This window comes from Panthera pardus, unplaced genomic scaffold, assembly GCF_024362965.1.
Source record: "Panthera pardus isolate Hobbes unplaced genomic scaffold, ASM2436296v1 HiC_scaffold_16, whole genome shotgun sequence".
In the NCBI taxonomy this organism is placed as follows: domain Eukaryota; kingdom Metazoa; phylum Chordata; class Mammalia; order Carnivora; family Felidae; genus Panthera; species Panthera pardus.
The window spans coordinates 67,343,636-67,369,042 of NW_026526721.1; the positions used below are offsets into that span (position 1 = coordinate 67,343,636).

At 38.4% G+C, this 25,407-nt stretch overlaps 1 pseudogene; it reads left to right on the plus strand.

Moving 5' to 3' along the window:
- The first annotated feature begins 14,966 nt into the window (after positions 1-14,966).
- On the plus strand, positions 14,967-16,315 carry LOC109266233 (60S ribosomal protein L8-like; annotated as a pseudogene).
- Positions 16,316-25,407: the final 9,092 nt, after the last annotated feature.

Genomic DNA, 25,407 nt, shown 5'->3' on the forward strand with positions numbered 1-25,407 from the left:
TCATGACTAACAATAAAGAGAGTCCCTAAGAGTCTTGGAACCAATTATAGCTATAGCAGAACTTTATAGGAGTGGGTAATTTTTATCTAATACAGTTTGTTTATTTGTTTAAAACTTCACTACATGGCTATTTTGTGTCTAACTGCATTCATTTCAATTGGGGGAAATTGGACTTCTCTACGTTTTTCTCCAAAAAGTTGCATTTCAGAGCAATGCTATCTCTTTGGGCCTGGCTAAAGTCATAGAAGCTCTGTGGGCTAGCTCTGCACAGACAAGTTTCCTTCTGCCATTTACTGAATTTGAACATATCTGGGCTGGAAGAGCAACACAGCATTAGTTAGGGGTGCTGGTTAATCATCCCTGGTCTAAGACTGAATGCTCACTTTAGGAGTCCGTTGGATACAAAGGTGCACCTCAAAGGTGGTTGGAGTGGGATAGGTGGAAGGAAGTTGTTGTAATGAGATCACTGGTGTCCAGGAAACCCTGGATTCCTGTCCTGGATCATGGGAAAATACTAGCAGTTGGATGAGAACTCTGTTATCATGCAAGGAGTGAGGTAGGGGTCAGGGATATAACAAGTACAGGGTAGGATGAGTCACAGGAACAAAAGTGCATTCAAAGGACAGGGAGAAGAGTTTTAGCCTTGAGAGTTGCTGCTCAGCTAGTGGTATGAGAAGTGGAGAACTACTAGAAGAAGCCAAAAAGAGGCAGGAAGCTGGACAGAACCAGCATGAAGTTGTACCTGGGGACTAGTAAGATAACTGTGACCCAGGCATCAAGTGGGGTTAGGGGGTCATTCTTCTGCTGGAACCACCACCACATCCATCCCCTCCCTGAATCATGCACAAGAGTGGGGGGAGTTTGGAGTGGAGGCAGGGTTATTTATTTATACCAAGAGCTGGATTGCAGTAAGGGGCTGGGGGAGTAATAGAAGCACATCACCAACTATCTCCTTCTGAAATTGGGACACTAGCTACCTGGATAACTAGCTAGAGTAGGAGGCTAGAACCAATAAAACAATTAACTCAAAGACTGAGTTCCCAGAACGTAGAGTGCAAATGTTTGTGAGTATATTGAAAATAGGTAAGAGATCAAAGCCCAAGAATAACCCTCATGGTCAATATAGGAGTTGATCACTGACGAAAGCATTAGGAAATGTTTTTGGAAGAATGTGTTATTCTCCTTGATATCAACCCAAAGATATGGTTATTGTCCAAAATCTCCCAATTTTCTTTAAATGTTTTGTTTCTATCTGACCTAGGAAAACATTCACATTGTAAAGACACTGCTACTTGGTGATGGACTAATCATTTCCACTTCTTTAGAAATGTCTATAGTTCTCAAATTTTGTACATTAAAGCACAAGATTATATCCAAAAAATTAAGAAAATAATTTAAAATAGCCATGTAGTGAAGTTTTAAACAAATAAACAAACTGTATTAGATAAAAATTACCCACTCCTATAAAGTCCTGCTACAGCTATAATTGGTTCCAGGACTCTTAGGGACTCTCTTTATTGTTAGTCACGAATAGGTCGAGTATTGGAGCCGTGGAAAACCAGGAATTGGATTCCAAACATCATAACAGATAAACTATAATATGTCCTTAGATGAGGTAGTTAATGTCCAAATTTATTTGTCTTAGTTTCTTATGTAAAGAGAATATAATATTAGCTGCCATAATTGGTTATTTGCCAAAAAAAAAAAAAATAACTCCTGTAAAAGTATCACCTTCAAGAGTATGGGGAAAATATGGAAAATCATAGAACCACAGATGACTAAAGTTTGGAGGTTTTGCTTTTAGAATCTGAAGTATCATAGAGTTCAGTCATTTCTTCTATCAAGTGGCTGAGTTGAAGACCATAAAATTCATCCTAGATTTGTTATAAGTTATCAAGATGCTTATAAACTTCTGATGATCCAAGCTTGGATGCTACACAATCAGGAACAATGCAGTCAGAAGAAATATCTAATCCCTCCATGGGGTTCTTCTGGCAAAAACTTCATTTACTTCCACTGCCTGCCACTTAGCACCCATGGCACACGGAACTGGATGCTAGACTCTTCCTTGTAGCTTGAGGAATCAAACCCCTCTGCCACTGTACTTGGCCCCATTCACATCAACTTTCCAAGCCTCCCACTGGCCATGTGCAAAATCCAAGCTGCAATGGGGTCTGGAAATGTGGCTTTTGCTGTCCAGCCTATAGAGTATAGGAAGACATGCTAGAAGGAGGTCAAAGTGGATGATGGATGAACCAATCTGCAGTATACACTGCCCCACAAAGCATTTTTAAGATCAAACACAAAATGAAAAACACATTCTCCTGAGTAAAAGCAAGCAAAATATGATACCCTTTCATCTTAACAGCTGTGGTAGATAAGAAAGTACTATGCTGAAAACAGAGCTGCAGCTGGCACTTTGCCATTAGAGCCTGCTAGCAGATAAGAGAGAGCAAGCAGGAGCAAGTACTTGAGAGGATGAGAACGGAATTATGTGCTTGGTTATAAGCTCATTAGTACTATTTGACTTTTTTAATGATAGGCATATGTTTGTGTGTAGATTGAAGAAAAATACATAATCATTAATAGTGATTGTGTCTGGGTGTTAGAATTGTGACTGATTTTTATTTTCTTTTTAATATTTATCTGAGTTTTCTCCCTTAATTTATTTCCAAGAGCATGATTTATAGTAAAACAAGAAAAACTATTCCTTGGATCATCAGCTGTGATATTATTGTGTTCATGTTTTTTGTTTGGTTGGGTGTCATTTTTTTACTTTTTCCTTAGAAATAATCTCAAACTTACAGAAAATTTACAAAAATAAGTAGTACAAAGAACACATATATCCCTTCTACCCAAATTTGCTTATTGATAACATTTTACCCCATTTGCTTTGCCATGTGCACCATGGTCATTTAATAAGATGAGATTTACACTGAAGTATTTATGGGTGAAATCATACAATGTCTGGGATTTGCTTTAAAATATCACAATATGAGGAGGCAATAAGTATACAAGGAGAAAGAGAAGAAAGAACAACAGAAAGTTAGTGGTTGGTGAAGCTGATAATGGGTACATGGAACTCCATTTTTCTATTCCTTCTTTTTTTTTTTTTTTCTAGAGTGGGGCAGAAAGAGAGGGAAAGAGAGAACCACAAGCAGGCTCTGCGCTGTGAGCACAGATCCCAACACAGGACTCAATTACATGAACCATAAGATTATGAATGAGCCAAAATCAAGGGTCAGACACTTAACTGACTGAGACACCCAGGTGCCACATTATTTTTGTAAGTTTTTAAAATTTCCACAATAGAAAATGTTAAAAAGCATCCAAAAAATAAAAAAGAATTAATCAGCCAAAAAAAAAAAAATCACACAATAGAATTTCAGTGATTTGACTGGCCCCATTTTCACAAGAGAAGTCCGTCCATCAAACACTCAAAAAGAACCTGAAAGTCTGCCAAACAGCTAAAATTTTAGTTGGAAAATAAAAATAAGACAACAAAGTTCAAGAAGTAATTCCTTGAACTATATGAAAAAGGTCTTGGAGGCTGATGAAAGACAGCCTGGATCTTCTGATGTCATCTATTATGATCTCTCCTTAGATAAACTAACTGTGGGCTGGTTCATTTTCTGGATTGTCCTTGGGCAAAAGGTTTAAAAGTGTTTAAACAGATCCTTCTCAGCCTCTGTGCCAATAGTTTCTCTTTTATGTATACACTCCCAAGGAAATAATCCAACAGGAAACAAAATTAATTAGCGGCAACATATTCCAGCTACATGAGAACCCACCTGAGCCACATGCCTGGAGACTGCACCAAGGGATCACTTATACACTGTTGAAGTTCTGTGATACAAACAAGAAAAAATCCAGATGCACAACATCCAGGGGATGGCTAAGGAAATTACACTATAATCCCATTGTGGGAGAGCCCATAAACAACAGATATGACAAGTGTATGTACTATGTCAAAACACATAATCAAGTCTAGAAGTAATGTTAAGGGGGATAGTAGGACACAGAATAGTGTGACCTCACAGAATAATATGAATGAGGTTTCATTGAAAAGGAAGAAGAGAAAATATAGGGAAGGAAAATAGTATCATCTGTTTGCTTCTCTTTTTTTGCAATGCTATATAACATCATTAAAATGAGGAAGGGAGGGAGGGATGGAACGAGAAAGAAACACAGCCTTACCTGAGGTATTTTAGCTATGATTTAAGGACTAATAAGGCCAAGATTATAGTGGGAAGTAGATTAGAAAAAATCATTTGTAGGGTCTTGATGTAAATCCATCAGAATTCTTGATTGGATAAGCTATGGAGAGTGTTAATCCATTTCCCTACATCCTGGCCAATATTAAGTGATTTATTTAATATTTAATATTAAATAAGGTGGAAGGTAAAGCATTCAAAGAATAATTTTAAAAATCACTTTCTTTGTTATATAAATGTGGTAAATAAATTTTAACCCAAATATAAAACAGAATATTATTAGCATCCTTCAATCTCTCCTCTTTTCCAGTCTCTTGACCCTTCCCTTTTCCCCCCAGCATCCTAATTAAGGCACCAGACATCTATGCCTTTAACTTTCACAACTGTAATAATCATATCAAAAAAGCAAAAATCATGGGATATAATCCTAAAATAACTTTATTTCTGTGTCCTTATCCATCTAAATCTGCTCCGTGAGCGAGTTCTCCTTTCCCTAAGTGGAAAACTTGGGTATGACTTTTCTGATAACTGTTAGGTGACACGAGGTCCTAATCAGTAATTCAAATGTCCAGTTTCTTATCACAGTCAAACTTGGTTTAATTTAGTCTCCTTCCCTTTCCCCTCAGCTCAGGCCTCCTGCAGACAGAGAAGCCAGTACTCAGGGAAGGGGTTGTGGTCAGCCATTTCCTTATTTATCCCACAGGTGCTATGCCCTTGCTTCCCTACACATGTGGCAATCCTCTCCAAGGATGGGGCACAGAGAGGAAGAAAAAGTAAACTGGGATACTCATACCCATACTGACTGATACCCAGCACATGTTTACAGATGACTCCTGCTCATTAGTACTTTCATATGTTCTTTAGAGACCCTCTTCCATTGCTGGGGACCTCTTTCCTGAAGATTCCTTAATGTGAGTGATGCACTCTCCTCATTCCCAAACATCCTGCAGTATCTCTAGTTTCTCTGTTTTCCCATGCAGGCGGCCCTCTTGGTCAGGATCTAAGAACACACCAAAGAATAAGTTCTAAGTTCCCATCATCTTAAGGTTCCTTCCCAGATAGCAATGGCCACTGGGCAGAATAAATGACCTAATGTGGACACACAAAAACACTAGTTTACTTCCCCTGGCAAAACCACTTTGGTGGGACATTCAACATAGTTGAGGTTTCCAAGACATTCTTGAGCTCCCAAGCTTATATAGTCACTGTTACTTGGAATCCAAGACCATGCCCTCAAAATCACTTCCTTGGTCTACTGCACAAGCCCCTCCCAAACTTCTTCCAGACCTTCCCCCAAGGTGGAGGTTGTGGATTTTCCCATTATAGTATCATTAATTTTACAGCGTAGGCCTCACAATCAGGGAAGCTGAGAGTAGAGATTTCACACTTAAACCGAAGCCTCTAATGTACCTGGTTCAACTCCAGATATTTTCTTGGCTCAACAAACTTTTGTATACCCAAGATTCTTTAGTTTCTTCCTTCTTATTTTGTCTTCTCCCCAAAATTCACTAACTTAAAACATTTCACTCTACTAAAACCTCATCATTTTCCCTTTCCTAGATTTCCCTACCTGATCTGATCAATAATACCCAACAATTTTCATTTGCTATTTCAGAATAACCCACCAACACTAGTAGAACAGATTTTACTGTATTTAATGAGGCCTCAATGACTCTGATTTTCTTAATTTTGATAAAAATATTTGAGCCAGAAACAAAATTTCTATTGCATTAGCGCTTATAAAAATTATCATAGGAGGGGCACCTGGGTGGTTCACTCAGTTGAGCGTCCAACTTAGGCTCGGGTGGTGATCTCACAGTTCATGAGTTTGAGCCCCACATCAGACTCTCTAGTGTCAGCACATAACCCACTTCAGATCCTCTGTCCCCCCTCTCTCTGCCCTTCCCCCTCCTGTGTCCGCTCTCCTTCTCAAAAATAAATTTAAAAAATTTTAAAATTATCAGAATAAGAGGTCGGCACCCAAAGAGCCCTGTGGATGCTGAGTTGCCCTACACCACTCCAACACCACTCTTAACACTACATGAGTCTGAATGTCGACAGCATGATCCACTTCAGTTCTGATTTAAACATAATCCAGAAGGTGGTATGTGTGAGCCACCAATGTTTATGGATTCTTTCACTCTAACTTGAAGTGACAGAAGAAGAAAATTAGAATGTAAGAGGTTGAGTTGAATTATAAGATTTAAGCCTTTAGATTCTCCAATCATAGTTAAAACATTTACCTTCCTTATCAAAATAAAACTAGCAAATGAAACGATCTGACATCAGATTTATAAGATACACAAACACTATGTGGGGGCGGGGGGATGAGCTAGCTGCGTGATGGGCATTAAAAAGGGCACTTGTTGGGATGAGCACTGGGTGTTATATGTAAGTGAGGAATCACTAAATTCTGCTCCTGAAACAAATACACTATATGTTAACTAACTTGAATTTAAAGGAAATTTTTCAAAAAGAGGAAGTGGGAAAAAAGCCAGCTGTGTATCCACATGGTTATAAGAATATAATTTTGTCATAAAATCCTTCCAATGCCTCTTTTATTAAACTCTATTAAAGAGGGTTCAACATAGGATCACCTTTTACTCAATTCCAATGCAAAACAAACATATAAGGTTGCAGTGTATTGAAAAGAGGCCTGGGTGGTTCAGTCAGTTGAGCGTCCAACTTCAGCTTAGGCCATGATCTCGCAGTTCGTGAGTTCAAGCCTTGCATCAGGCTCTGTGCTGATAGCTCAGAGCCTGGAGCCAGCTTCGGATTCTGTGTCTCCCTCTCTCTCTGCCTCTCACCCACTCACGCTTTGTCTCTCTCTCTCAAAAAAAAATTAACCATAAAAAAAAAAAAAGACTCTTGAGAGTAACTTGTCAAGTCACTTCCTGTCATAGGCAGAATAATGGAATCATCGTCCTAATCCCCAGAACCTCTGAATGTGTTGTGTTACATGGCAAAAAAGAATTAGGTTGCATATGCAACTAAGATTCTAATCAGATGACCTTGAAATAGAAAGAGTATTCTGGATTATATTCATATGGGCCCAGTGTAATCACAGTAGTCTTTATAAGCAGAAGAGGGAAGCAGGAAAGTCAGGGTCAGGGCCAGAGAGAGATCTAAAGATTTTATACTGCTGGCTTTGAAGATGAAGGAAGGGACTATAAGCCAAAGAATGCAGATGGCCTGCAAAAGCTGGAAAAAGTGAGGAACAAAGTTTCCCTTAGTCTTCATAAAGGAATGCAGTCTTGCTAACAGCTTGATTTTGGACTTCTGGCTTCCAGAGCTATAAGATAACAAATCTGTGCTGTTTTAAGCCACTGTATTTGTGGTAACTTGTTATAGCAGCAATAGATTTCTATGTTCCCCTTTTCTAATGTGTCAGTGGGGGTGGGCTTTCCTGCTCTGACATTCTCGGGTTGCAAGTCTTCCAGAACTATAAAAGAGTCAGTACAAACATTTTATGGCTTTAAACTACTGCAACTTCTGAAAACTTTCACATGGTAGTAGGAACTGGTTGCCATAAAATTAATTTGACAATATTCTCTTAGAATCAAATGACACTATAAGGAAAAGCCAGACAAATGCAAAATATTGGACATTCTATAAGACAATTGTCCTGATCTCTTCAAAAAGTCAGTATCATTAGGGGAACCTGGGTGGCTCAGTTGGTTAAGCATCTGACTCTTGAGTTCAGCTCAGGTCATGATGTCATGGTTCATTAGTTCAAGCCCCACATCGGGCTCCACACTGACAATGCAGAGCCTGCTTGGGATTCTCTCTCTCCCTCTCTCTCTCTCTCTCTCTCTCCAAATAAACTTTTTAAAAACAGTATCATTATTCTTTCAAAAATTTTAAAGGCCTTTCTAGATTATAATAATTCTAAATAGCAACGAAAAGTAATGCGTTAAATTTGAATTTGAGAGAAATGTGAAATGTGAAAATGGACTGGTTATTAGATAAAATTAAGGAAGTATTGTTAATTTTCTTAGGGGTGATGATACAGTTATGTAGGAGAATGTCCTCATTTTAGGGGATGTGACTCTACTGTTTAGGGGTAAATGGTCACAGTATCTGCAATTTTAAAATGTATCACAAAAAAGATGTATTTAAATATGTGGCAAATATTAATTATTTAATATGAGTAGTTGGTATAGGAATATTTATTGGACATTTTTCTGAATGTTTAGAAACATTGTAATAAAAAGCTGGGGATTTATTTTTTAAAACTGTTTATAAATATTTGTTGAACTATTGCTCAGAAACTTAACATTTTGTCTTAAAATGTATAGAACTTTCTAAAATTATTTGTAGAAACTCAGAGTTGTGGCTAGGATGTAGCAAGATAAGTACTCCCATATGTAAAGTAGTTTAAATGAGTTTCCAGTTAGAAAGCTGATAAGAAAAAGTGATGTCATTCTATGAATCAGTGGAAAATTACTGCCCTCTAATTGAAGAAGGTAACCTGGTAGAATGGGGATTTTTGGTCTCAGCAGGTCAGAGATTTTCATTTCTTGATTTTGCCAATAGAAGGGATAAAAGTGAAACTCTGAAAATAAGAAATGGAAACCTATGTACAAGTAAAAACAGACAGACACAAAATTATTCCTAAACCCCAACATCCTAGAACCAGTACCAGAAGGAAACTGCAACAAATTTGAATTATACTGTTTACATGAAGTCTCAGAACTGTGCCAGCAATTTACTATTGACACATTACTACAAAAGTAAATCAGAGGGAATTAAGAAATAGCATTCTAGTCAGTCTAGAGATAAGAACAAGATTAGTTAGCAATACAGTGAAAAATACTTCTATGTAGTTTACCTTTTAGATTTAAAAAATATATATATGATTGATCAACATTTCCTATTCATATTAAAGCATACTTAAAGTTTTTATTAAAATACTCAAATAATGCTGCTATTTTTTATTTGAAAAATATACAGCTAAAATCTACAATGAAATCTGAGCAGAAAATTAGAATTTGAGCTCCTGGATGGCATAACCAGGATATCTTCTGCCACCTAGCAGAGAATAACTGAATTACAGGAAAAGCCTGAGATGAGTAGGTAAAGGAAATTATCAATCTCTAAGTTTAAAGTACAGAAAATCCTTCTAAATTTTCTATTCAGAATCTCTGTTTCTTATATTGATGCATAAGAAAAATTTAACTTCTCCCATTATGGTTACCAAATACACCCAGTTTATGGCACATTCTGAACACAGTGGGCTATGAACTCAAAGAGTTTTGCTTTTCTCCCATCCCTCACTGCCTTTGACCAAGCTTTGCTGAGATTTCTTTCCCATCCCTTAACATTTTGGGCAGAATCTGTCTTTCTTTCCAGTCACTTTTATTTATCAAAAATTCTAGTATTAGTAAAATTTTAATTTCAAATCCAATTTAATGATCACATCTTCTCCACCAGAACAACTTTGGCTTGAGAGACTCAGAATAAGAAATGGCTGGAGAGTATTATGCTAAGTGAAATAAGTCAGGCAGAGAAAGACAGATACCATATGTTTTCACTCGTATGTGGATCCTGAGAAATTTAACAGAAGACCATGGGGGAGGGGAAAGGGGAAAAAAAGTTACAGAGAGGGAAGGAGGCAAACCATAAGAGGCTCTTAAATACTGAGAACAAACTGAGGGTTGATGGGGGGTGGGGGATAGAAGAAAGTGGGTGATGCGCATTGAGGAGGGCACCTGTTGGGATGAGCACTGGGTGTTGTATGGAAACCAATTTGACAATAAATTATATATGTATATGTATGTGTATATATATATATATATATATATATATATATATGAAACATTAAAAAAAAGAATAAGAAATGGCTATGGTTTGCTGTTTCACTCCTCCCCCTCCATCTCTCTTTGATCTAAAAGGTGAAAAGGAACAAATGTCTCAAACTTATCTGGTCATTCTTATCATTCTCTCTTGGCTGTCTCTCTTGGCTGGATAGACTGATTGTTGATGCCCAACAAATGGGTGATATAGCAAATAGCATATACAGCTATCAGCTGTCCACAGAGATAGGCCAATGCCTCTAATCCCTGCCTAGGTATAGAGGAGTCAGAAACTTACAAGAAAGGGATCCTGCCTGGGTGGCTTAATTGGTTAAGTGGTGACTTTGGCTCAGGTCATGATCTCTCAGTTAATGAGCTCGAATGCCATGTCAGGCTCTGTGCTGACAGCTCAGAGTCTGGAGTCTGCTTAAAAGTCTGTGTTTCCATCTCTCTCTGCCTCTCCCCTGCTCTCTCTCTGTCTCTCTCTCTCTCAAAAATAAATTTAAAAACATTGAAAAATTTTTTTAAAAAAATAAAAGAAACTTAAAAGAGAGAGCTGGTGGTTCCCTCAAGTTCATACCACCTATAAAGTGAGCCTGAGTCCCCAGGTCTCCCAACTTGTTGTCCCAGTGCTCTTTCTTTTAAGTTTATTTATTCATTTTGAGAGAGAGAAAGAGAGAGCACACACGCACACACACACACAGGCACCCGAGCACAAGCTGGGGAAGGACAGAGAAAGAAGAAGAGAGAGAATCCTAAGCAACCTCCATGCTGTCAGCACAGAGCCTGACACAGTGCTCAATCTCATGAACTGAGATCATGACCTGAGCCAAGATCAACAGTCGGACACTTAACCAACTGAGCCAACCAGGTGCCCTTCCAGTGCCCTTTTATAAATAGTTTTTGTGGTAAGTAAAATCTGACTACATGAGTAAATAGGCAAGATATAATAAAGTTACTTTAAATAGCCATAGATTATTACTTAGTTCTGATATTTAAAAAACAAACCTAAACACTATTAACTTAAACAATTAATATAAAAAATATTAATTCAATAATGTATACCATTAGTAATAAACCAATATATCATTTTAGAATACTAAAAATGAAAACATAAAGAACAGCTCATAGCTCTAATTACCATTCCCCAATAAAAGGAACCAGGACTCTTTAGAAAATTGTCTGATTCCAGGTTTGTGGTAGAAAATATTCAAGATGAATCTATGACATCTTTTTGTGCCAAAAAGCAAAGAAGCTATCAAAGACTACTGAAATTGTACAAAAATATATTAAGAGCCAACTCAAAGAGGCTCCCAATAGCCTAAGATTGGACAACATGAACATGAATAAAAAGATAGTGACTGTAATTGACTGAAACATTTCAAATGTATAAAAATGCATGCTTCATAATATTACCCTTCCACCCCCCCCCCAAAAAAAAGTGTTGGAAAAAAAAACTTTAATTGTTACCAATGGAAGCTTCCAGGGCATCAACTCATTATCTGTTAACTGATAAATTAATGGAAAGAATCAAGCATTTCGCTTGACTTTCCCTATATGAACTAACTGTATTTTAGGATAATCAAATAGCTGATGGTGAAAAATTCTTCATAGAAAACATGTAGTTATTAATATATAATATTTAATAATGTATTATATAGTAATAAGTGGCATATAAACATGTCAAAACTAATTAACATTTATGCTTCAAATATGTACATTTTATTATACATCAATTATACCTCAATAAAGCTATTAAAAATAAATAGAACCACAACAACCAAAACCAGCAAAAAGAATGACAGGAAAATCATCATTTTGCTATACCTAATGAAATAATAGGTCAAGGGTACAGTATCAATGGATGCTAAAACCATTACACAAAAGGTTGATAGTGAAGGTTATAATGGAGGATCAAGCTTACTCACCTAAACCCGATGAATAATATCTGTATCACTGAAGTGGAACAAGACATTACATGCTTTATGATCTGTTGCAATAGGAAGTATATAGCATCCCCATAAAGTATTACTGCATAAAACACTAAACTTGAATCTAATCAAGCCTGAGGTGTAACCAGCAATTTACAGAAACATGAATTATAAAAAAAAAAAAAAAAAAAAAAAAATGGGTTAAATGACAATATGAAGAAGCAAGCAGCCAAATCCAAGATATGGAACATCATGAGATAAATGACCTAGTTTCTTCAATACATCAATGGAGAAAGAGAAGGGTACTATCTAAAAAGAGATTGAAGATAATCACAATGTAATGAAACTAGACATTAATGGCAAAATCAAAAACAAAAAGGCCATTCCACCTTGAAATTAAGAAGCTTTCTAGTAAACATAGCAGCAAAACATAATAAGAAAATAAACCCATTTAAAATTGCACCAAAAATAATAAAATACTTAGGAATAAATTTAACCAAGGAACTAAAAGACCTGTACTCTGAAAACTATATAACACTGATGAAGGAAATTGAAAATGACACAAATAAATGGAAAGATATATGATGCTCACAGATTAGAAGAAGCAATATTGTTAAAATGTCAATACTAACCAAAACAATCTACATATTTAATGCAACAACATTTTTCACAGAACTGGAACAAATAATACTAAAATCTGTATGGAACCACAAAAGACCCCAAACAGCCAAAGCAATCTTGAGAAAGAAGAACAAAGCTGGATGTATCACAATCCCAGATTTCAAGATATACTACAAGTTGTAATAACCAAAAAACATCATGGTACTGACACAACAACAGGCACATAAATCAACAGAACAGAATTGAGAGCCCAGAAATAAACCCATACTTACGGTCAATTAATCTATGAATGAAGGAGGCAAGAATATACAATAGGGAAACAATAGTCTCTTCAACAAGTGATGCTGGAAAAACTGGATAGCTGCATGCAAAAGAATGAAACTGGATTACTTTCTTACACAAAAATAAACTCAAAATGAATTAAAGACCTAAATGCAAGACAGTAAGCCATAAAATGTTTAGAAGGACACATGGGTTTGATATTGTCAACAGAAACATTTTTCTAGATAATGTCTCCTCAGGCAAGGGAAACAAACAAAAGTAAAATTAAACTATTGGGACTAGACCAAAATAAAAAGCTTTTGCACAGCAAAGGAAACCATTACGAAAACAAAAAGCAAACTACTGAATGAGAGAAGATATTTGCAAATGAGAAATCTGATAAGGGATTAATATCCAAAATATATAAAAGAACTTATACAACTGAACACCCAAAAAAACAAATAATATGATTAAAATGAGCAGAGGACATGAATAAACATTTCTCAAAAGAAGACATACAGATGGCCAACAGACACATGGAAAGATGCTCAACATCACTATTCATCAGGGAAATGCAAATCAAAACCACAATAAGATATCACCTTACACCTGTCAGAATGGTGAAAATCAGAAACACAAGAAATATCAAGTTGGTGAGGATGTAGAGAAAAAGAAACCCTTGTGCACTGCTGGTGGGGAATACGAACTGGTATGGCCACTGTGGAAAACAGTATGGAGGTTCCTCAAAAAATTAAAAATAGAATTACCATATGATCCAATAATTCCACAATTCCACTACTGGGTATTTACCCAAAGAAAATGAAAACACTAATTCAAAAAGATATGCACCCTTATGTTTACTGCAGCATTATTTACCATAGCCAAGATATATGGAAGCAACCCAATGTCCATCCATCCATGAATGAATGATGAGGTGATACATACACATACACACACACACACACACACACACACACACACACACACACAAAAGAGTATTATAACTCAGCCATAAAATAAGAATGAGGTCTTACTATTTGCAACAACATGGATGGACCTAGAGGGTATGGTTCTAAAGGAAATAACTCAAAGAAAGACAAATATATGATTTCTAGACAAATATCATATGATTCATATATGGAATTTAAGAAACAAATGAACAAAGAAAAGAGGAGACAAACAAAAGCTCTTAAATACGGAAAACAAACTGATGGTTTCCAGAGAGAAAGTGGAGGGGGGGTGGGGGGGAGGGGTGAAATAAACGACATCAAGAGTACACTTATCCTAATGAGCACTAAATAATGTATAAAATTGTTGAATCATTATGCTGTGTACCTGAAACTGTAAAGTGTCAGATAATAAATGTTTTAAGCTTCCTGGGCCATAAATTGTCATAACTACTCAACTCTGTCCCTGCACCATGAAAGCAGCAAATGAGAATACATGAATGAGCATTGCTGGGTTCCAATAAAACTTTAGGGACACTGAGATTTTAATTTCACATAGTTTCCACATGTCATGAACTATTATTCTTCTTTTGATTTTTTTTCAACCATTTAAGAACATAAAAACCATTATTAGCTAGTAAGTCATTAAAAAATCAGCAGCTTGCCTGGGGCGCCTGGGTGGCTCAGTTAAGCATCTGACTCTTGATCTCATCTCAGGTCATGAACTCAGATTCGAGAGATCAAGCCCTGCATGGGTTCCATGCTGGGTGTGGAACCTGCTTGAGATTCTGTCTCTCCACCTATCTCTCTCTCTCTCTCTCTCTCTCTCTCTCTCTCCCCCCCACCTCTGTAAAATAAAAAAAAAAAAAAAAAATTAATGCAGCAGCCAGCCTGGATTTGGCTCTTAGGGCTATAGTTTGGCAACTGCTGGGTTGGATGTTCTCTCAGGTCTGGCTCTCTATGTCTCTGCTAATTAAGCTGCTATTCATTCCCTACTTTGCTAACTCTGGGGTTAAACTTGGTTTACATCTCTGGCACCTTCTTTTACAGACTAAAGCAGTTTCTCAAACTTTATTTACTCACATACTCATTAAATAAGAATTAAAAAGACTACCTCTCTTATGAAAGTTATATTATTTAAAGTAGTTATGTTTGGTCTTTCAAACACATATACACATATGGGTTTTCAAACTTTGTATGTCCTTCTCCTCCTCTTACTACAAAGAGATTCCAAGACTTGTCTTCTCACACCTGAAGATCACTGCCTTACAGCTGCTTAGACTGGAAAATTCCAAGTTGGAAAGCCCTCCAAAAACCTCACTTCCCCTTTCTGCTGGTAAAGAACATCAGTTTTCCATGAACTCTACTATATACACTATATATATATATATATATATATATATATATAGTGTGTATATATATATATAGTATGTATATATATATAGTGTGTATATATATATATATATAGTGTATATGTATATGTATATACATATACACTATATATATATATATATAGGTGGCTAACCTAACACTTACTTCGTGGAACAGCCAGTTCCAGGTAAGACCTCGACTTGACTTCCTCAGTCCATTCTTCCACATGGTCAGAATCCAAAGTATGAGAGGGAATAAGAATCCCTGTATTTGTCCTTCTTCTCTGTCCACCTAAGACCATGAGCCTAGATATGATCAACTCGATAACCATATAACTGATTACACTAGCTCCAAGAATAAAACATAGGGAATCCTAAGTTATGGTCAGTCTGGGCAAAATATCTTCAAACTGTAGAGAAGGAGAGAAAGAAGTTACCTGCTTTTAAATCCATACATGACGAAGAGCAGCGTTGAAACTTCTGGAGGATAGCAGTGGTCCCTGCTGCACAGGGACCCTGCTGCACACCTACTTTGCTGAGCCACACAGTTACATCAAGGGCATCAGGAAGGATGTCATCCATGCTCTGGGTTGTGACACACTCCTTGCCAAGTGTGTCCTCAGGGATCCCTACGAGTATAAGAAACAGAGCTGTTCTTCACGCCTTAGGGCATCCACGTTGGCTAGTTCACGTACTGCAGCAAGAAGGCCCAGCTCAGCATTGGCCATGTGCTCGCAATGGACACCATTCCCGAGAGCACCATCATATGTTGCCTGGAGGAGAAGCTGATGACAGAGGCAAGCTGGCCAGAACCTCCAAAACGACGCCGTCATCACCTACCGCAACCCCAAGACCAATGAGACCCAAATGAAGCTGCGCTTAGGCTCCAAGAAGGTCATCTCTTCAGCCAACAAAGCTGTGGTCGGCGTGGTGGCCAGAGGGGACTGCACTGACAAGCTCGGTTGCTGTGCCTACCACAAGTATAAGGCAAAGAGAAATTTCTGAGCACACCTGCGGGGTGAGGCCATGAACTCTGTGGAGCATCCCTTTGGAGGTGGCAACCACCGGCACATTGTCAAACCTGATACCATCTTCAAAAATACCCCTGCTGGTTGCAAAGTGGGTCTCATTGCTAAACAGGGGACTGGACATCTCAGGAGAACCAAGACTGTGTAGGAGAAGGAGAACTAGGACTGGAGAGGCTCAATAAAGGGTATCTTTCTGCCACTTAAAAAAATTAAAAATGAAAAATAACAACAAAAAACAGCACACTTTTTCTGGAAAGAGATGGGGATTGTAAAATGACCTTTCTCCATATAAAAGTATTTCTCTGTTAAGGAGCCTCAGCAGAAAAGAGGAGGTAGGCGGGGTGTGTGGGGGGGAGGGGTGGGCAGTGCTGGGAACATTGAGTGAGCACAGTGAGCCAGGGCCCTTGCAGCATTCAGTCACATCATCTCTCGTGAGCCTCTCCCACCTGGGAAGTCACTAGAGACTATTATCACCCTTGGGGCTCATGAGGAATCAGGGGCCTTACCCCAGGCCGCTTAGATACCAAAGAAGATCTGGGACTGAATTCAGAGCTCCCTAGAAAAGCAGTTATCCATTCTATTTGTCTGTCTCTCTAACTCTCATATTTATCCATGGCTATTTCTGTCTCGCTTCCAGATCTCCTCCCTATAAAGCATTAGGTAACTTATGTTTAAATAATTAAAGTTCCCTGACAGTTAGTTGGCCAACCAAATCAGGTGAAAAAGCTTGAAAGTGAAGTTGCCCACTGAGAATTTACCAGATAGTATAGCCTGCAGTATTCTTTGTCCAATTATTATCACAAATCCAGTAATGAGAAATGTGATTTTTGCAGGATAGCCAGAGAAAATATCTCTTGCTCTAAATACTACAAAGTTAACTCTTAGATTAAGCCAGAACATTAGGGACTCTGATAAGCCTCTATTTGATTTCACTAAATTGTAAAACATGTGACATCGTTAACCTGCACTGAAAATTAATATAAAAAAGTATACTTTTAAAGTTCTAAAGCAAATTTTAAAGTTTCTAAATATTATAAACTAATTCTTAAAATGCCCAAATCACTACTTCATTCCTTTGAAACAGTGTGAAGGAATGTCAGATATTTTTAAATAACTCCATGATACTATCCAAATTTGCACGGATTATATCCTGCAACTCTGTCCCATAACTCTTCCCATTAGTGTTCTTGTAAGAATTTTTGAAAATTTTATTAATTTCTACAGAAAATATAGAAATTATAGTGGGTATAAATCTCAATCCATAAGCACAAGTATTAAAGGAATATAATGATTTTCTAAATTTCTGCTTCTGTTTTGAGCTCTCATCTCACAGGGAAACAGTCTTAATTCTTTGACTTAATTCTTTTCCCTCACTCACTCTGGGTGCCATTGTTCCAGGAACTTATGTAGTGCCAAAGATGGGGAATAGGAGTCACAATCTGGTTCCAACTCTCAAGTGCACCCAATTTACAGTGCAGATGCCCACCATTCCAGTCAGCACGCCTCTCTGCTCCTGTCTGACATCCCAGGCACCGGAATCTTTGCGAGGCTGCCTAGGACCCACACACCTAGATATACTTTGAAGCTATTTCCTTTTTAAGGTTTTTTCTACCATCCTCCTTTGTTCCAACCCCCCTCAAAATCTCTGTTCATTCACCACTTCCCTTCCCCTTAGTCAGGACAATATTTTTCAAGTCTCATTACAATTTCAGACAGACAGCTTGTCTACCCACTCTCTATTCTAGAATTTAACCTCTTAGAAACAGAAGCCAGAAAGTCTTTCAGACTACATCTGCTTTCTAACATGCAACATCTGTCCTTTGAGGAATGGATGAGCAGAGACCACTAGCTTGAATGGGCAAGGGAAAAGCAGAAGAGTAAAAATATAGGTAAATACCTGAAATATTATCTGGCCACACTTTTATTTGTTGGTATTTACCTAGGTTCTCAGATATCTTTCTTAAATAATTCTGTGTCTATTATTGTCATCCTTACTGAAATAGGTTGGTAAACTGACTTTTACTTCTAACCGCACTTTCCTCAATTGAGTATTTCCCTCTACTGTGGCTTATGTTTCCTTAATACCAAGGATCCAGGGACCTGAAAATATAAACTAACACTGACCCACAAAATCAGGACATCTGATCATCTTCGCCAAGGAAATTGGGAATAGCAACATCCTCTAATCATTTATCTATTTATCATATATGTGGGCAGGACTTTATACAGAACAATGTTTATGCAGCATTATTTATTTTAGCAAAAAATTGGAAACAACCTAAATGTTCAGTAATAGAGAATTATTTAAATAGAGTAAGATCACAGGGTAAAATTCTATGCAGCTGTTAAATGTCAAATTATAAAATATGTGATGATATAGGAAAATATTCACAGTAAAAATAATAAACCCAGATAAGCTATGCAATTACAACTTTATAAAGTACATATTTGAATACAGCCTATAGAAAAAGGCTGGAAAGTTCCTCACCTAGATGTTAAAAAGGATCCCTGTGTGATGGTATTAGGAGAATTATTAATGATAATTATTTTCTTTCCATATTTTAAAACATCTCTACACTGTGTATATATTGTTTTCATAATCAGAGAAATAATGTTATTTGAAAGACAAAAAGCATTGACTGAGCTTCTTATTTGTGCCCCATCTACATGCTATACCTCAGCAAAAGGATTTTTAAACATAAATGAGAGCAGAGATCTTCAACAACAAGAATAAGAAAGAAAAGAAACATCTGCTGAGATCATCTCAGCCCTGTTTAGGTTTCCTTGCTCACCAAAGAAATGTCTTGCAATAATTAAATTTCTTGGCTATCCCATAGAAAATATACTATCTTGGTTTTTTTTTTTTTTAATTCTCAGATAATAATATGCTTAGTAAAAGCATTTTGCAAATCATGTGTACACTAATTGCTGATCCAAAGAGGAGATTGTAATGTAAGGGTACTGCCTCACCACAGTTGACTACAGAACCAGGAAGTAACTTGAATATGTCATACAGGCTTCCAATGCCCTGGTTCGCAGGTTAAGTGAGTCATCAGGAACTGATTGCGTAAAATTCTGGTCTGACTACTTGTCCTGGACTTCATAACTCCTGACTCCACCCTTTGTCTCCAGGCTCTGCTCTGGCTGTCTGACAGCCGCACCTACTCATACAGGCTTGCAGATTAGATGAGGCAGAGCAATGGTACTTAGAAGGAGGAATGGAACTTGACCCAGTCATGCCTGGGGAAGAATAATGAATGTGAAGGATAAGAACCCACCGGTCATTACTGAATCAGGGCCTGATTTCAACCTACAGCCACTCTGCTTTTCTTCGTATATCTGAATCAGTTATCTTAAGCTCCATTCGGAGTTTTAAAGTGGTTTGCTTCATTCAAAGATGTCATCTTCTGCTATCTTCTGTTTGTTTTGAGTATTGCTTTGTAACTGGAATGGTAGAAGGAGGATGGTTTCTATCTTTGTGCTGAGAACTGTAACCTAGTTAATGTTCTTTTAAGCAACTCTGACAGTCAAAATTACATCCTGAGTCTCTAGCTCTAGGTGACCTTCAATTAACATTAGTTTAACCTCCAGGATTTTAATCATCCTCAATTCATTCACCCCCTGTATTCAACTATTCACTGAATGCCTGGAATGTGTAAAACACTGTGTGAGGCACTAAGGATAAAACTGTGAGCAAAACAGATATGGTCCCTGCCTAAGAAGCTTATGGCTTAGACAGTACAGACCAAACACACAAAAGCGAAATAAACAATCGAAAACAACAGAAAAAGCAAAACAGGCAATTCTAAAACACTGTGGTAAAAGCTCTGATAGAGAAATTACAAAGCGCTACAGGAGTATGCAGCAGAGACACACAGATGTCAGAGGTGGGTTGGAGGGATGGGATGGGAAATAACATTTCAGCGAGGCCTTCCTTGTATTAGTTTTCTAGCGTTGCCAGAACAAAGGCACCCACAGACTGGGTGCCTTAACCAACAGAAATTTGTTTTCTCACAATTTTGGAGGCTAGAAATCTGAGATCAAGGTGTCAGCAGGGTTGCTTTCTACTGAGGCCTCCCGCCTTGGCTTTTCTATGGTCATCTTCTCTTTGTCTTTCCATGGCCTGTATATTTGTGTCCTAATTTCCTTTTCTTGTAAGGACACCAGGCATATTGGGTTAGGGCCCACCCTAGTGACCTCATTTTAACTTAATCACACATCTTTAAAGGCCCTATCTTTCAATACAGTCATATTCTGAGGTACTAGAAATTAGAGCTTCAACATATGAATGGGGAGATACATAATTTAGTCCATAACAGGCCTGATAAAGAAGAATCAGGCAAATGGAAGCATAGAGAAGGCATGAGCAAAGAAGCAAAGAATAAGGCACCCTAGGAGAATTTTGCAAGAACCAAATCAGAAAGGTCCTTTTTAAAAAAAAAATTTTTTTAATGTTTATTTTATTTTTGAGAGACAGAGCACAAGTGGGGAAGGAGTGGAGAGAGAGGGAGACACAGAATCCGAACCAGGCTTCAGGCTCTGAGCTGGCCGCACAAAGCCTGATGCGGGGCTTGAACTCACGAACCACAAGATCATGACCTGAGCCGAAGTTGGTGCTTAACCAAGTGAGCCACCCAGACGCCCCAGAAAGGTCTCATAAGGGGCACCTGGATGTCTCAGTAGGTTAAACCTCTAACTCTTGATTTCATCGCAGGTCATGATCCCAGGGTCATGGGATCGAGCCCCACGTTGGGTTCCACACTGAGCATGCAGCCTGCTTGGAATGCTCTTTCTCTCTTCCCCTGTCCCTCTCTCTCATTCGTGCTCTCGCTCTCCCTCTCTCTCTCTCTCTCTCTCAAGTAAATAAAATTTTTAAAAAATTTTAAAGTTCTTATAAGCCATGTTAAAGGGTGAGAATTATATCCTAAGAACAATAAAATGCTATCAAAGGATTTTAACTAAGGAAACAATATATTCAGATTTGCTTTTTTTTTTTAATGTTTATTTTTGAGAGAGAGACAGAGAGAGAACAAGTGTGCACACAGGGCAGGGGCAGAGAGAGAGGAGGACACAGGATCCCAAGCAGACTCTGCACTAAAAGCAGAGACCCTGACATGGGATGAAATTTACAAACCTTGAGATTATGACCAGAGTCGAAATCAGACGCTTAGCTTACCCAGGTGCCCCACATTTGCTTTCTGGAAAACATATTTGGCTGTGGTGTAAGAATGGAGCATAGGCAAAGAGGGGAGAGCATGTGTGAAGAGAAGCACAGTCAAAGGAGGAGACAGGGGAAGCCACTGCAATTATTCAAGAGAGACATGATCAAGGCCTGAATGAGGGTGGTGCAATCCCAGCGGAAAGCGGTAGATGGTGGAGTCCATTGTAACTGACAGGAGGTGGTGAGTACTTGATAAGGGGGCTGAGAGTGAGCAAAGAAAGTGGAGGGTGACACCCATCTTTCTGACTTGGGAAACGGGAGGACCAAGTCATGGGACACAGAAAGATAAGAACCAGAAGATGGAGGGAGTCATCAGAAGTAGACCCTGCAATCAAGAGACCATCCAGCATTATTCACCCAATATCTCCACTAAGGACCCACTTTACATAAGGAAAAAAAGAAGAAAAAAATACTTAGGTACCCAGCCTGGTTTGGTTATAATGATGAGACTTTTTAACCTCATTAACCTCAAATATTAAAAATTAATCCAAAAATACAAATGCATTCTTCTAATCTGTTTTCTTTCCTTCATCTCTTTTTATATTTCTAGATCCTTCAAGATGCAGCTGAGGATGCAAAATGTAAGGACGGTTGCTAGGATATCTGGAAATGAAAATGCAACTAGCTTCCATTTATAGAACATTATACATATGCCAGACACTGAGTGAAATACTCTACATACAGTTTCTATTTAATCCTCACAGCCCTGTGAAGTGGTTGTTGCTACATTTCACAGACAATGAAACTGGTCCTCAAAAAGGTGAAGTCACATGTCCACATTCTTGAACCCAGCCATCTCTAACTTGAAAACCCATTGTATTACTTGCTAGGCTTTCTACCTCCAGTGAGCCCTCCTTTGAAAACGTGGGTGAATTTAAATTCATCCCATAAAAGCCTTCTCCCCCTTTATGCACATTTTTACTGAAAATAAGAAAGTATCCTTAGTAAAAACATCCTGCAAACGTGAGCTCCATTTTAGAACATAGTATGAATAGGGACACCTGGGTGGCTCAGTCGGTTAAGTGGCTGACTTTGGCTCAGGTCGTGATCTCTCGGTTTGTGGGTTCGAGCTCCGCATCATGCACTGTGCTGACAGCTCAGAGCCTGGAGCCTGCTTCAGATTCTGTGTCTCCCTCTCTCTACCCCTCCCCTGCTCACACTCTGTCTCCATCTCTCAAAAATAAGTAAATGTTAAAAAAAAAATTTTTTTTTAAAGAATATGCTGTGAATAACATCCCTGGAATTGTGTAACCTAGAAGCCTCGTAACTGTACCAGCTTAGATCAAACTACTAGGCCTTAAGCCTAAATTCAGACCAGGCATACAGACTGCCAAACAACTCATTTATAAGAACATATTAGATGAATGACTGATCAAACTGTCGAAACATCTGGACCAGCCCTTGGCCAGCAGTGCAGAGAATCTGAAGCCCAGCGACTTGTCAAGGGGTATAACCTTTAACTCCTGGCTGTCCATCTGTAAGAAACGTTTATGGAAGAATATCTACAAGAGATCCAATGAATCTAGTATTCTACATACTTTAGATGTTATCTCTGAATTAAGTAACTCAAGGAATTTTCATGCTGATCATGCTACTTGAAACTGCTTTTTCTGGACTAGCCAGTATATAGAAAACAGGATATCTAAGGCTTCTGGAACTTGCATTTACCATAGGAATGTGTTGAAGACAGCTCTGTCACTGCTTTACACATCTCCTCTTTGTGGGACCATGGAAGAAATGTCTATCAGGGAATAGCTGTGCTTATCAAAAGAAACTAGTTTGTTTTATTTTCTCTTCTCCATGAATTATTGAGCTAATTTTATTTCCCTCTTTGCTTTGGCTCCAAGGACCTTAAAATCCAAATCTGTAACTTGCCTCTGGCAACTAACCCTACCTTAGAAAAGCCAGCATTTAGTGTAATAACTTCACCTCAGCTTCATTTTTTGTCTTCTTACTCTTATTTCCCTTCTCTCCTCCATTCCCAATAGCCTTGATTACATTTGGTCATATTGTTGCTGTGTTTGAAGCACCTAGACATGCTGATTCAAATCCTTTTAAACATATTGCAAGGTAAAAAATAGATAATCGGTTCAAGACACAATGTTAAAGGTTGTGATTAGGGTTGTGTGAATTATATTTAAACCTAGATATGTGGTGGCACCTGGGTAGTCTAGTTGGTTAAGCGTCCGACCTTCGCTTAGCTCAAGATCTCATGGGTCATGAGTTCAAGCCCCACATTGGGCTCACTACTGTCAGCACAGAGCCCACTTTGGATCCTCTGTTCGCCTTTCTCTCTGCCCCTCCCCCACTCGTTCTCTCTCTCTCTCTCTCTCTCCCCCCCCAAAATAAATAGATAACTTTTTTTTAAAAATGCCACATATGTAAAGAAATATAATGAAGGCCAAATAAGGGCTCTCTTTGCTTGTCAAACCCCACTTTAATTGTTTCACAGGTCTCTCAATTCTGGCCAGCTCCCTGGCTTGTCCTCAGTTGCTGCCCAAGACAGAGGCTGCCAAGGCTTTGGCTACCCAACATTGGCAGGGGTGCCCTGCTTTTCTTGCCAGTAAACTGTTTGTCTCTCTGGAACACAGCTATTTTGTATGAAAAAACAAAATATTTTTCAACTTATCTGGAAAATATAAGCCCAGCTTATCTGTATAAAGAAAAGGAAAAATGGAAAAGAAAAGGAAAATGTTACCCTTACCATTCTTGCATATGTGAAATTGTGTTCTATCATTAGAGAGACATGAATAGGCAGATGGACATCAGAAGGTGTTAAAACCCGCCGGCCACGCGGTTGACTGGGTTTTTCTTTATATGGGATTCTTAAGAAAAGACCATTCAAACTGGTAGTTAAATTTAGTGTCAGTCCTGTGATTAACAAGCACTGTGAATCCAAAGTGATCCTCAGTGTCCTTTCTTGCAAAGCAGAGAACTTGAACAAGACATATTCAGCCAGCAACCTTCAAGGACTCCAGAAGTCTACAGTGACCAGTAGCCCCCTTTTCCCAATAAGAAATTGGCGAGACCTATGGACTTGCTCACCCATTTGCGGGGCAGCTGCTCTGTTTGACAGTCTAGGAGATACGCTGGGTAACAGCCAAGACAGCAGTCTCTGTCATGGAAGAGATTACAATCAGATCATGGAGAGGATAAGTGGAACGTAAGCGCAGTAAGTGAGGTAACAGGAATATGCAATGCAAACCAAGAACGAGGGGGGGGAACCACAGAGGCTCTGCGTGGCGTGGTTTCGAAGCAGTAGTGAATGCAAACTGATGGAGAAGAAGAAGAACATCCCTGTCAAGGGGCACTGGACGAGCAAGAGCATGGAGGTGAAAATGAGAATGAGGAAGAGGTATGAGAGACATGAAGAAGACCCAGCTGCAAGGAAGTTCTGAAAGAGAAGGCTGGCTCAGGAATAACCCTGAGTACTCGAGTGCTATTCTTAAGAATTTAGAATGCTCTTGATAAATGATGGGAAGTTCCCAAGATGGAGCAACATTTTTTTAAGTGTATGAGAAAGAGTTTGGCTTTCAGGAGGTGCTAGAAGGGGAGGATCCAACCAGGAAGTGTCAGCAATAATGTGGTAAGGGTGTGATGAAAGCTTGGCTGGAGTGGCACCCGGGAAACAGCAAGGGGGGGTGAATTTGAGAGACCTTGTGAAATCATAACTGCCAGTGTATTAGAGTAGCTCCTAGCAACATTGCCCCTGGGTTTCTGTGCAATGAGCCTTGAAGTTAGAGTTTTCTAGCCTCTCAGAAGTATTACACCAAGACCTCATTTACTGAGTTTAGTGTAAGGTTTGTATTGCTAATATTCTATTTCAGTCTTTAGAAAGCCCTTGATAAAAATATGGATTTTCCAAATATCAATGAATGTAAAATAAGAGACGTTTTAAAGCTTAACTCTGCCCTCTCTTCTTTCCCAGGGTGGCTGGATCCATGCAAAGGAAAAGGAACACTGGAAAGGTTAAAATGGTATAGTGTAAGCCCCAACAGTAGGTTTTTCTTTTCTTTTCT